Here is a 14,072-nt window from a genome sequence, read left to right as displayed (position 1 = left end):
AAGCAGAGGCAGAGTTTGGGAGGCATGAGGAAAAAAAGCGATAAGAGAGCAGGGGCCTGGGAAGCCTATCTTTAGAGCATTCATCATCTTTGGGTAAAACCTGAACATAACAAACTCAGCTCTACAGTCTGACTGGGAAGAGATCCAGCTTTATCCTCAATAAAGTTATAAATTGGAAAGCTCCCTGGGGAAAAATGTGTTGTGGACAGAGTAGTAAGATTAGGATCAGACAACCAATGAAGCACTAGTTCTTGCTTCACACAGAATGATTTTTCTTCCTGTTTTAATGCTTGGTTTTAGTACTTGCTGATGGTATTGCACTGTTTTACCTTGGAAGTTTATAAATGAGGAGTCATCCTTAGAACTTTCTTAGCTTTGGATAGCATGGATCTTCCCTTCTTCCATCTAGACTTGCCCATTATTAGAACAGGTAAATTATTATATCTGAGAGATAACTTATGTCTTCTGGTGATATGTGCAATGTGTACATTTTTATAGTTGAGGTCCATAACTTATTGCATGAATCAATTTTGAGAATGGCCTATGCTGAGTTATTTTTTTTATTTAGGAAATCACCTTTATGAAGACTATGCTCATGGTCTTTTTAACATCTATCTTTCATTCTATAAAATCACTGAGAAACCATTATTGCCTAATTTAGTGATTTAAATTATTATTTTTCTGTGCTTTGTAGAATTGGGCATTCTATCTGAAAATCTATCATGCCAAATGCTTTGAATTACTAAGTCACTCTCAATACTTTTATTATCTTTTTCTTAATTTTAAAATGGACAAATAAAGAGAAATCATAATCTGATTTGAAGCTGCTGTATATGGGTTAAACTTACTGAGTTAATTTTCAGTTAAATTTAAGAATTTTATGTGTATAAATAAATGTGAAACAATACTCATGTTAATTAAATTTGAACAGAAAGGAAGCATTAGCAACCTGCCTTTGCCTCCTCTCTGATCCTTTTTTGTGAGTGGACTGTCTACTTATTTAGTGCTTGATCTTCATCCATTACACTTTGAATAAATTGCAAATGTCCTGAGTACAATTTAGTTCTTTCTTTGATATTTTGAAGAAATAAATAATTGTGGAAGTCATGAAAGTTTTAAATAGTATCTAGTGGTTAAATTTAACAAAAATACTATTTCTGAATTGTTCATGGAAAATGTCACTGATTTAGCACAATTTTGTTATCTCACTATTCTTCTTAACATCTTTAGGATTTTATAACTAGTAATATTGGAAAAAGGTAATGATCAGAAAGGTAACTAAGAATGTGAACTTGGAAATCAGACTGCCTGGGTTCAAATCCTGGCTCTCATACATCATAACATGTGACCTTGGGCACACTACTCAGCCTCTCAGGAGGAAGTCTTCCATTTCTCTGAGGACATAAACCAAACCTTTGTCCAGTGTCTCCATACTGTATATACTACCTGTGTGTTATTAGATTGTTGGAGTATCACATGTTTGTGATCAAATAAGCCTATTTTACTTAACAATTGTTCCAAACATATGTAATAGTGATGCAAATGAAGCACCAGGGCATAAAACATGAAGGATGGATTAACTTTAGTACTCTGTGGCAACAATGCAGCTACCTAGAAAAAAAAATTACTGGTGGGGGATTTGGTATTGTTCATGTTTTCAGAAATCCTTTCAGGGTCTTGGAACGTATTGCCTGGGAATCAGGGGGAAGGGCTTCTATATTATTATGTTTTTGAGTGTTTCGAACAAAGGTAGGGACAATGGTGGAATTATTCTGCTGTTAGTTCAAGCAACATTAAGAAAGCAAAATTAAATTTTGTATATTTGAATACCCTCATGCCATGTGGAGGGGTAAAAATTATTGCCTTAATCTTTTTGTGAACAATAGTTCAACTTCTTAATAACAGTATGTTGAAAGGAACTGAAGAATTAGTACTGAAATGAATTCTGTGAGATGAGTTGTAATTTTTGCAGGTTTTAAAGGTATTATCTGAGTCAGGCATGGTGCCACATACCTGAAATCCCAGCCACTCAGTGGCTCAGGAGGAGGATCACACATTCATATAAAATTCCTGGTATGTTTTTTGCTATGGAACTGGGAGTGACAAGCACACCCTTTTCCTTGCTTTCTTTCCTTGCCCTACACAGTAACCTTGAAAGTGAAATCTATTTTTGTGAACAAGCCTCTGAGATGTTTGTCCATTTCAAGGTCCTGTTTTAGGAGACAGAGAAAGTGCTGGTGATCTAGACCATCTTCTGAGAAAGAATGGTGGTGCTGATGGCTGCTGAAGGAAGGGTCCCACCCTTACAGTCTGTGTCAGCAAAGGAGGTACAGAGCAGCAAAAACAAATGTTTTGCCCTCTGTATCCTCCACACATCTCATGCTAATATACTATAGCTATGTAATCTACCTGTGTGTGTGACTGCATAGATGCACATGTATGCATCAGATAACTACTACACACATTTGATTTTACTTTTGACTTGATAGTTACATGTGATAGTTTTAATTTGATAATTAAATAGATTATGTAGTTCCCATAATTTGAAACCTATTAGAGGAGTAAAATTCTTTGACTCTTATCTGCGTATCAAGTAAAATAATACTGATTTTTAGTGTATGATTTATAATGAAAATAAATTATTTCACACATTTTTGTCTCCAAGTGGAATACTTTCAGGTGGAGAATAGGAGCTGAAATTTGCATCATACATACCTTTCCCCCTTTTAACATTTTTGACTAAAGAAGAAGTTTAAAAAATAATATTTATGATTGGGACCTATCTCCTTGGTCTCATGGTTTTGACAGTACACTGAGGATTCAGCTACTTATCTTGCATTTTGACTTTAGACCTAATTTCCAGTTCATGATATTTTTTCCATCCTACAATAAAAGTCACTAAATAAACAAGTGGGCTTGGAATCAAGATAATTTTTTTTTTTTGGCCAGGAATGGTGGAGCACACCTCTAATCCCAGCAGCTTGTAAAGCTGAGGTAGGTGGACTGAAAGTTCAAAACCAGCCTCAGCAACTTAGCAAGAACTTATCACTAAACAAAATATGAAAAAGTGATGAAGATGTGTCTCAGTAGTTAAGTGTCCTGGTTCAATCCCCAGTACAAAAAAAAAAAAAGTGTCTTATTTAAAAGTCCAAAAACCTACACTACACCATACAACTCATACAACTTTTCTTATTGTTTTAGAATTTGATTAGTGGCACTTACTCAAAAAAGCAGAGTTCCTACGATTGTGTGTGTACATATATATAATTATCAATATATTTTGCTTGCTTTCTGGTATCTGGAATGGAATAGAACATGGCCACCATGTTGAGGAAGAAAACCTACCTTTGGAAGCTTTCTGATTAAAGCTCCCTGCTTTCACTCAGGGCAGTGTCTCTCCTGTTTTTTGGACCTGAGAAGAAATACAGGTAAGGAATTGTATTTCTTGCCTAGAAGAAAAGCAGGTAAGAGACTTGCCTGAACCTATATGTATACATAAAATATGCACATGTATTACATATAAACAAAACCTTTTAAGTACCTGGTTGTTATGGGGGTTCCTTTTCTAGAATCTGGGAAAATCCTGATTCAGTTTATAACAAGTAATGACACCAGCCAGAAGTAATCTAAGCCCTCCAGAAAAAAATACAGATTTCTAGGTTATTTTCTAAATATAGTTGAACATGGGTGATAGAGGCATGGAACAGACCACTCTTTTATTGGGGACACAGAGTAAAAGCACTCTAAGAAACACAATTAGTTGTACCACCTTTAACCACTAGAGAATTCAAATTTGGAATTTATACAAGGAAAATTCAACCTTTTATGTTGGGATTGTGGATGGCATTCATGCCTACAGTGAAAAGGTTATTATAAGTTTTTGAAAAAAAAATTCATGGAAGTGGCATTTAATGGTTAAACAATCAGTATTTACACAGTGTTCTTCAGGTGCTTTGTCAGCTGTGGCCACAGCACATACACTGTAAGGAGCAAAGTCAAATGTGTGACATTCTGTGTGCTGTGTAACTTACAAAAAACAACTTCTTGACTCTGTGCTGTGTAACTTGCAAAAAGTAACTTGAGTGCTCTGTGTTGTAAGGAGGTAATGATGTGATGTTGCCCCGAGATAAGATTGACTAAAAGGACTCAGAATGAGCCTAGCTCCAGTCGCCGTTTTACACCAATGACTCCAGTGTTGTGCCAAGTCTGAAGGGAACTAACTGACTTGCTCATTGCTTGCTGGAACATACATCATCCTGACCATGACCAAGACGTTCCTGTGGAAGTGACAGCGGAGCTGCCTGTGTGCATCCTGCCTGAGACGTCTCTGCCTGGCCTGCCTGCCACAACCTCACCACCCTCCTTCGCCTTCCAACCATCCTTGCTGATCAGGACTCCAGCCAGAGGGAGCCCCCCAGTGAGATCTCCTGAGCTCTCTTCCTGACTGACCTCTGGGAATCGCTGCCCTTTGACTCAAGACATGTCACAGGTGTGAAGCTTAGAAATGGCTCTCAGTAAGGAGTGAGTCTTGTTTATTCGGGGCTTATAATAATTTAGTGATTAAGTTATGTGTGATTTTGGTGTGACTAAAAGTTAGAATAACTATAAATAATTGTGTGATCAGCATCAAAAAAAAGCCAATTGATTTTGGGCCAAATTTACTCTCATTGACTCCTCCTTGCTGCTCGTGACATACATGTATTACTAACCTCCATGAGGAGCACGATTCATCTATGTCCTCTAAAACTATTCCCATTTTAGTGATGAGAAAACACAAATTTCTGGATATTAAATGGCAATTCAGCTGCACAGAGATAACTACCCAGAGGCAGAACTATATGAAATTCCTTCAAAGCTCCTCAAAGGTTGATTTGCTCCTGATATAGAGGATGTGTCTGGAGAAATATTATTTTCTCTCCATTTTGAATAGAGTAACTGGGGAAGACATCCCAGGAGCAGAACAAATGTATTTTTTTCCATCTTTCATGTTAAGTATCTCCAGAAACTGAGTTATCAACCTAGATTTCTTCATGTTAATGCTAGGAGATTACAGGGTGCAGAAAAGCACATCACAGGCCCAGAATCTGAATATGACTCATAAAGAAATAAATCTAAAATACTCATGAGAACTTTTGAAGAAAAAATATGTAATTATTTCCAAAAATATATGTCCTTTTTTGCTATCTCTACTATATATATCTACTATATATGTAGAAAACAATAAATTTTGATGCATATATCTAGGATTTGCCAAATCTTATCCTATAAAATTTTGTGTCCAAAATCCAGAAAGAGAATGCATAATTCACGGTCAAAAGCATTATAAAATAAATCTTTAAGTGTTGGGGTCTTTAGCCCCCTTGCTCTTCTCGACCAGAGGCAAGAGAAGGGGGCACTTTCCAACAAGGTCAGAGTGGGAAAGGTAGGGCTGATTGACCACCCGCACCCAGCCCTCTGGGCTTAGGACAATCAGATGCATCAGGGACACCAGTCACAGCAGGAACTATGTTACTGAGGAAGTCACACAGCTTTTATGTAGGGTGGAGGCTATGCAGGAACCAATCAGCTTAAAGGTCAGCAAGGCATGGGGAGTTAACGCAGGTGAGAGTCCCATAGGACTATATGGCAACCACGAGCTGATCACGTTCATGGAATCCCTGGCGGTGGTCCGATTTATCATCATTAACTTTTGAAACTGCCTTTGAGGCCTTGATCTTGCTCACTCATCAGGGAGTAAGGAATCAGCCTGAGTTAGTTAATGTGTCATTAGTCCCAACATTTAAGGAAGAGGAGTGGCTGTTTTAGTGAATGTGTCATTCAAGAATTTACTTAACCAATGATTTTTAGTAAAAATATTCACTTTTCTGAATCCATAGGAAAGTGAGATTTTCCTTATTTATATTTCCTGTTAGAATTTCCTAAGAGAATCCCTAGATTTTATTTGAAATAACCTCCAACTACAAAACATAAAAGATACCTACAATACAAACTCAGGGGTATAAAATATAAATTTTTTTTATTAATTAGAAGCAAAACCTTTTTTTTCCCCTTGGAATCCAACTTTATCTGCCTTTTTGAATACATTTTTTTTTTATTTTTGAAGACAGAAACCACAAAAAAATCACAGGCAAATGCCTTGAGCTGTCAACTAATACAGGGAATATCTATATCTAAGTGTTCAATAAACATAATATTTCAAAATCCAAAGAAATAGTATAAATATTTAGAGAAATATAAAATAAAATTTTACTATAGACAAACTATAATATTGATGGTCATATAAAGCAAATGAATATTCATAAACTCAGGAGGAGTTTATTATCATTTGTGGAAACTCTTGCTAATGAAGATATATGATGCTCACTGTCACAGAGACTTTAGAAATTACAGCATATGTGACCATGATAACATATAAGAACCCAACAGAACTCATCCAAACACCAAACATACAAACCTAGAGGCATGGTTCAAATGTGTGTGCATCTTGGAAGAGATAAAAAATAATCTGTAGAAAAAAATAGTTAACTAGGAGCCACTCACATCTTTAACTGTATTATGTCCAGTTTAAGAAATATACAATACCATGTTTAAGTTTTATATATGTGTAATATTAATAAAACATTAAAATTCACATGAATACATGTTTAGAAAGAAAAAAATGTTTAACATGTGAGAAAATAAATATTGGAAGCAAATAACACACTCACACATCCCATGTGCAGATGATAAAACTCATCATTACAAAGAAGACAATTTTCTCCTAAATTATCCCACAATATATCTCAGTAAAATTGTTATGTACCTATATAAATATATCAGAGTAAATTCTACTTTTATGTATCTATAAAGCAATAACTTATAAAACTATAAATAAAAGAAAAAAAGGAAATGGTAAGAGAAGAGGAAAAGAGGAACTACTGGGTAATAAAATGGAGCAAACCATATTCCATGTTTCTATGATTATGTCAAAATGAACCCAAATATTATGTGTAAGTATAATGCAATTATAAATCATTCACATTTTACTTTTAATGAAATAAGAAACCAACTTATGAAGTTCTAAAATTTATTCACAAAATTACACATAATTTTATCCAAGAAATTTTCAATTATAAGAGGAAAAGGAGTACATTCATGTATATTGTGAAATTATACTATTATAATAATCATCAAGGAATCACAATAGAAACTAAATACACATTTTGAAAAAATTATATGGTTAATTGTAATAGAAAATTCTACAAAAATCAAATCATAACAAATCCAATCTCACCAACTAACCTAGACCCTGTCTCAAAATAAAAAAAATAAAAGTACTATGGATATATCTCAGTAGTAAAGTATCCTGAGGTTCAACTTCTAGCAACACCATAAAAATAAAAGTAAAGAAGAAAGTAAAATTGAAAATTAACTAGCTCAGGAGGAAGTGAGGTTCCTATAGACCACAGCTGCTCTCCTGCAAGAAAAATGGCATGTGGAGATTTGATCATGATAATGATCCAACTGTTAATCACCAGCACCAAGAAGATGCTGGGCCACAGGCACACATCTGCCAGAGAGTATTTGAGGTATGGGTCAAGGATACCCTGCAAGGATAAGGAAGGCAGTGAGGGGTCTGTGCCACTGATGTGCTCCCCATCTGGATGGCCAGCAGGACTGAGGGTACACTGCCCCACAGGAGGGCTCAGGCCTGCAGAGTCCAGAGACTGTGCAGAGTCCCAGTTTGCTATCTCATGTTCCTGCATCAGCCAGTCCCACCTTACCATCAGCCTTCCTCCCCAGACTCATTATGCCACTGCCCACTCACCATTTCTGGGGTCTCAGGAGCCAGTACTTTTCCCTAGAGATCTTCAACCCCTGCACAGTGGATCAACCTGGGTCTCTAAAGCAGGAGAGTGAAGTCTAGAGCTGAAAGACAGATATGGTGGACTCAGAAGAAACAGAGAAGTCAGTGGAAACCCATCCCCAACTCCCTGGAAGTTCATGCATTGGACAGATCTAAGTGCTCCTGATTGGATGGGGATTCAGACCATGCCTCTTAAGTCTGAGATCAAGGAGACTTGTGTGTGATTCACAGTGGATAATATCCAATCCAGAAAAGAATAAGGCCAGAATGACAGGTGATTGTGTGCAGCTTAATTTTTTTTTCTTTGTGGTCTGGGAATTGCACACCTGAGACTCAAGCTGCTGCTATTTTAAGGCAATATTTCCTTCTAGAAGTGGGATCTAGTCCTACCAGTAGAACACTTGCATTTAACCTGCTATAAATGCCAATTCTGTTTATGGATTATATACACTAGTATATTATTCCTGAATAAAAATAATATAATGGCAATTACTATAAAATGTTATTTAACTTTTCTGCTCTCTGTTCTTGGTAGAAGACAGACTAAACTATGAATGGGAAATAACCCATTAAAGCATTAATATCTAATGAAAACAACACCTAAGGCACAAGAGTATTTTAAATATTTCTAGTATTCACACTGATATCATAAATAGAGTTGAAATTGATATTAATAACATAACAACCTTTTGAGAATATTACCTTTATGTGACTTATAAAATACTACAAATGAAGTACATGTGCTTTTGGAACTACACCCTCAAGTTTGACTCTCTCCATCATACCTCAGTTTACAGGAGCCACATTACAGATTTGAGGGTTATGGGTTCACTGATATCAGTGACTTACAGGGCCTGGTCTATCTCTTTGCATGGTAGTGTTGAGGGATTAAATTTCCCTAATAATATTTCTCCTCAGACCCAAAATTAGAAGAAATAATATGCTGAGTGAAAGCAGACAAGCTCCAACCAAAAAGTGTCCAAAACTAGATTATTCTGTCTCACTTCATACTGGCCACAGGTTTTTCACATTGCAGATATCATACAGCATAAAAAAGAAGGGATTTCAGGTCAGTCAATGTACAGAGGAGTGAGAGTTCTTTGATTTCAGCAAACTCCTCAGGACAAAAGGTGCTCTGTTTGAATGGCTTGGGAATGCTCTGCAATTCCTCTGTCCTTGAGGCCTGGAGATATTTTCTTATTATAATAACCTTTGGTACTAGTGGACTCTGAGAAGCAAGCAAGTTATGTGATCTGCACATGTGCAAAGCTAACTGTACTATGTAACCTTAGTTACTTGATATGACCCTGGAATAGATAATAAACTAGACTGGCTTTTTCACAGAAACCACTTCTTGCTCTTCACCATCCTGTGTGCTTGCCTCTTTATTAGCTCTTCCTTTAATCCTTTTAGCTGGACCTCAATTAACCTTTACAGCTGGGATGCTGAACAGGGGCACTTCTGGATGTGCTGATGGGAAAAGGGGATAGCTTACTGCCTAAAACAGACTTTGATGTGCATCACTCATTGGCTGGTACTGATCCCACTGGTAAGTTATGGGGAATTCACTCTCTGACACTCAATGTCATCATAGAGCTAAACTTTATTTGCTTCATAATGCTAAACATGTACTGTAAGTAATTCTGATCTTGCTGCTTCGCTATTTGAAATAGATTTTTTACTGTCCATGGAATCAGAGGAGTGGGTTCTTAAGACCCCAAAATTGGGAATATATAGGTAAAATATTGCATGAGGAGACAAGGGTTCCTGTATCTGTGTTACATGCTTGGTATTATTGTTGAGATCCTATCTCAAAAATAGCATTGACAGAGCTACAAGATTCTCCAGTAGTCTCTAAGATTGAAGTTTTTTTCTCAGCCATCTCCTTGCATTCCTACTCTTCTCCCTCTTCCTTTTCCTTCTCCAGTCCAGTCTCATTTATCTGAATGTCTCAGGCAGGCAACTGCAGAGGGAGAAACTCATACTTTGATTGTCTGTACCATTAGATAAAATAATGCTAATCAGTCAGAATGTGAACAATTGCCTTTTGCTGTGTTAAAAAATTAAAAGAATGTTGTCAGAGAGTGGAAAAAATAGTAATTTTCACTCTTAATATGATAAAGGTGCTGGGTAAGGGTTATGCCTTGGTTCCCAATGATTGAAAACCTTTGGTGAAAATGGTTACTTCTCCTGCCCAAAATACATTGTTTTTACAAGAATACTCTGATTTAGCCTGTGTTCAAGCTGAGGATAATGCTCAAGGCAATGTTAATATTAATTATGATGACTTGATTGGCAAGGGGCTAAGAAGGACATTACAACAATAAGCTCAGTTGCCAACAGCTGCCATTGCCAGATTAGAACCTTAGTTTGTAAAGCATGGAGGAGGATCCCAGACATGGGGAATCCTTCCAAGTCCATTGCTGTAATTGAACAAGTCACAGGAGAGCCTTTCATTAATTTTCTTAACCAATTGAGTAAAGTTATTGAAAGACAAGTAGACAATTTGGAAGCTGCCAATATTCTGACTAAACAACTGACTTATGTAAATGCCAACCAAGATTGTAAGTAAGTAATAAAATCTATTTGCCATAAAGTGGATACTGCATTTTCTGATTTAATAAAGGCATGTCAAAATATTGTAACTGAAACTCATAAAGCAGCTTTACTGGCTGATGCTTTAAACTCCCCCACAAACTTTGTTACAATTGTAAAAATCCTGGCCATCTTCAAAAGGACTGTAAGATTTTTTAAAAAAAGGGTTACAAAAGCAGTCCAATCAGAAATGTCTAATATGTCATAAAGAATTTCATTGAAAAAAAAATTTCATTGGGTTAATTAATAGAGCAACAAGGCTCCTAGCTCTGCCACACTGCTGGCCACTTTCTCCTCCCTACCCAGCCCTGCCACTCCTTCTCATGGCTCTCCCAGTTCCCAACACCCTCACTTCCTGGTGCCTACCCTACCCCCTTCACTCCTCCTTCAACAGCCAGTGGGGCCACCAGAGCTGTCAACTGGGGTGCCACAAACTGCCTGCAGACACCATCCTCCTACCAGCTGGGGGTGGAGGATGAGTGTCAGTGGAGCTCCTGTGCTCCCCAACTGAAAGAAAGGGATCCATTCCCTTCTTTGCAGCTACCTCTCCACTTCTTTCACTTTCTCTGAGCCCTTTATTTTCACCTCTTCTAGCATCCCCAGCTCCTGCCACCATAAAGGTGAGAAGTGGGTTCCATAAATGAATCTATATATGTGTACATAGGAAAAACTAAATATACTTTGTTGTTTTCTATGGGTCAACCAAATTAATTTAAATGACATGGGGATGGGGGAACTCTGTGTGTTTTCATTTTTAGGGTGTCTTGTGTAACTTGCTCTGTGCTTTGGGGGTTACCTGGAAGTGAACTCAAGGGGCCACTTGGAGAGTGGGTAAAGCCCTAACCCATTCCTCCATGTGCTTTTCAAGGCAGATGTGGTGTTGTGGAATCCACCAGGCCCCAAAGCTTTAGACATAGATCTACTTGGCTGGGTACAGGGTCCACCATTTTTCTCTACCCATCTTGATTGTTGTCCTGCCCCTACCAAGCCCCCATTGCTGAATGTTCAGAGAATTTTGAAAACACTGCTTTTCACAAGTGCAATTTATCGCGTGGATCTGAGGAGCAAGTGGGCATCCTGGAAGGCATCTCCCTCACCTCCTCATGCTGTGCAAAAGTCTACATAGTTCTGCTGCTTTTTTCCTGTATGTGTGACCTTTGCCTCATTTATCTTGTGGAGAAGAAGATTCAGGTACAGGGGATCCCAGTCCTGGAAAGTCCATATTTGCCTTTTGCAACATGAGGTGATTCACCCATGCCTGCCTCTACACTGTTCCAGGACCTTTACTAGCAAGAATGGTGGTGGGTGTAGCTTTACTGGATATCCAGAGTGGAGGGGCAGGGATGAGGTTACCCTCAAACACAGACCCCAGGTTCTGCCAAAGGCAAACAGTCTCCCAGTTCCCCTCTCCACCCCAAGCTGAGGTCAAGTTAGGACAGTGTCAGAGACATCTAGAAGCACAAGAATCCTGCGGGGCATCTGGAATTCCATCCAGTGCTTGACAAAGATCCTCTGGAGGATGATTGCAAAGGCTCATCCTAAAAGGAATTGCCGGATGTTTTGCTCCAGAGCATGGTGTTTTCTCTGCTGTGTTTTTCTGATAATATATTACTCATTTCAGTCTGAACGGACTGCTTAATGGGATGAGGGGAATACAACAAAAATTCCAGAAAATATTACCTACAATCTGAAAAACAATGAGTCTTTACCACTAACAAAATTAAAAATGATTTTGCAACCATGCAATGAGTTCCTGAAAGCCTCTGGAGAAAATAGTTATAGATCTGCCTTTGTCTGCAACAGGCTGGTTAAATTCTAATGATGGTTTTGTTTATGTGTGGTGGTAGGGTAAAAAAATAAGGTTTCACAACATTCCTTCCTTCCTACAAAGAATAGGTCACCCCTATAATAAATGTTGGTACACAGTAACCACTGCGACTGCTGCCCTCCTGTAGCCCTTAACTCAGCAATTTAGATATTAACCAGATGGACCTAGTAGAGATGGACACATGAGATTACTTGTCTATCGCTTTAACCATGAGAATAATAAGAATAGTCTTAGGTCACATAGAGTTTAGATATTAAGGAAATAAACATTGTATTAGCTCATTGACATAGCTAGATATTCTTAAAACAATTGTGATTAGGTAAGGATAATCTGTAAGGTTGCTGCTTTTCTGCCTATGCTTTGGAAACTTCTTTAATATTAACCACAAGACTGCCATTATAGCCTGAAGAAAAATGTATATAAACTCAGCCTTACCCAGAATAAAGTTGGAGTGATTGCACCAGAACTAGAGTCTGTGTCTTTCATTCTCCATCCATCGCCAACGCTGTCTCCCCTCACCCTGTTTACCTGTGTGCAACTCATGGACTCCTGCTAGGGCTGGACCCCGGCAGAATCCCACCTTGACCTAAGAGGTCAATAGAGCACATCTCAGGGACAGGCCCAAGCAGATCCTTGCCTACCTGCTTTTCCTCAAATGTACATAGATCTGGGAGGAGGCCAAATTCTCACAACTAGATGCATGAGGTTGGGAGCACTCACGGCTTTGTCTGTTTGTGCCTTGTCCTGTTTGAGGTCCTCTGTACCCTCTGCCTGCACTGGGATATCTGCATCTCTTGAATTGTCACAAATGCTCCATCCTCAAAAGAATTGATAGTGAATACATTAAAGACATTCATACATATATTTTAAAATGTTAAAGTTTATGTTATGTGAATCATCAATAAAAACATAAAATATGATTCCATAAAAATTTAGGGCATGAACTCAAGTCCCTGGATTGTGCATTCTTAGATTTTGAGCATCAGCACACAACCTTCTTTGAGACTTTTCTACATATCTCATGGTGTATGGAATAGTAGTTTTCAGGATGTGCCTCAACTTGAATTACTCCATCTTGTAGAAAAATAATTTACCATAGCTACTCCATTTTGAGTAAAAGTCTCAAGATAGATGGCTCCACACCTTGCTTGTACCATTAAATCACCACCATCTGCCTGAAGCCACCATCAGGTACAACTGATAAATAATTTATGTGCATTCACTTGCAAAAAAAATAAACCAACTAGTACCTGGACATATGTGGACATTCCAAATCATATCAGGAACACCAGACCCAGACTCTTATCAATCTTACCACATGCAACCTCCTCACCTAACACCCATAAAAGGACCCCTGAGAATGGACATGGCAGCACCCTGAACTAATTACCCAGTCACTCACCATGAGACTTGACCAGAATTACCACAGTGTTTGAATTCTGAATCTCAATCCTCAAATTTCACCCTGCCCATGATGACCACACACAGCACACTCCAAGTTGACCGTCAAGCTGTTACTCTGACACAGAATCTACTACATATTTGGATCCTCTGCTTTAAAGCTCTGCAAAACTGTTTGTTAAAATACTCAACTGACCAACTGGCCAACTGGTGCTATAAATACTCAACTGGTGTGAGGATTGATCCAGGGCCTCAGACATGCTAGGAAAGCACTCTACCACTGAGCCACAACAAAAGCCCCTACTTATTTTTTAATGTGGGAATTGATATTGTTCAGCAAATGGCTTACAAGTTGAGTCAATTTACAAGTTGTTGGGCAGTTAAGTTTCAGAGACTTTTTTG

Source organism: Sciurus carolinensis, unplaced genomic scaffold, assembly GCF_902686445.1.
Source record: "Sciurus carolinensis unplaced genomic scaffold, mSciCar1.2, whole genome shotgun sequence".
Lineage (NCBI taxonomy): Eukaryota > Metazoa > Chordata > Mammalia > Rodentia > Sciuridae > Sciurus > Sciurus carolinensis.
The sequence above is the reverse complement of the archived record's forward strand: the minus strand, read 5'-3'. Positions refer to the sequence as shown.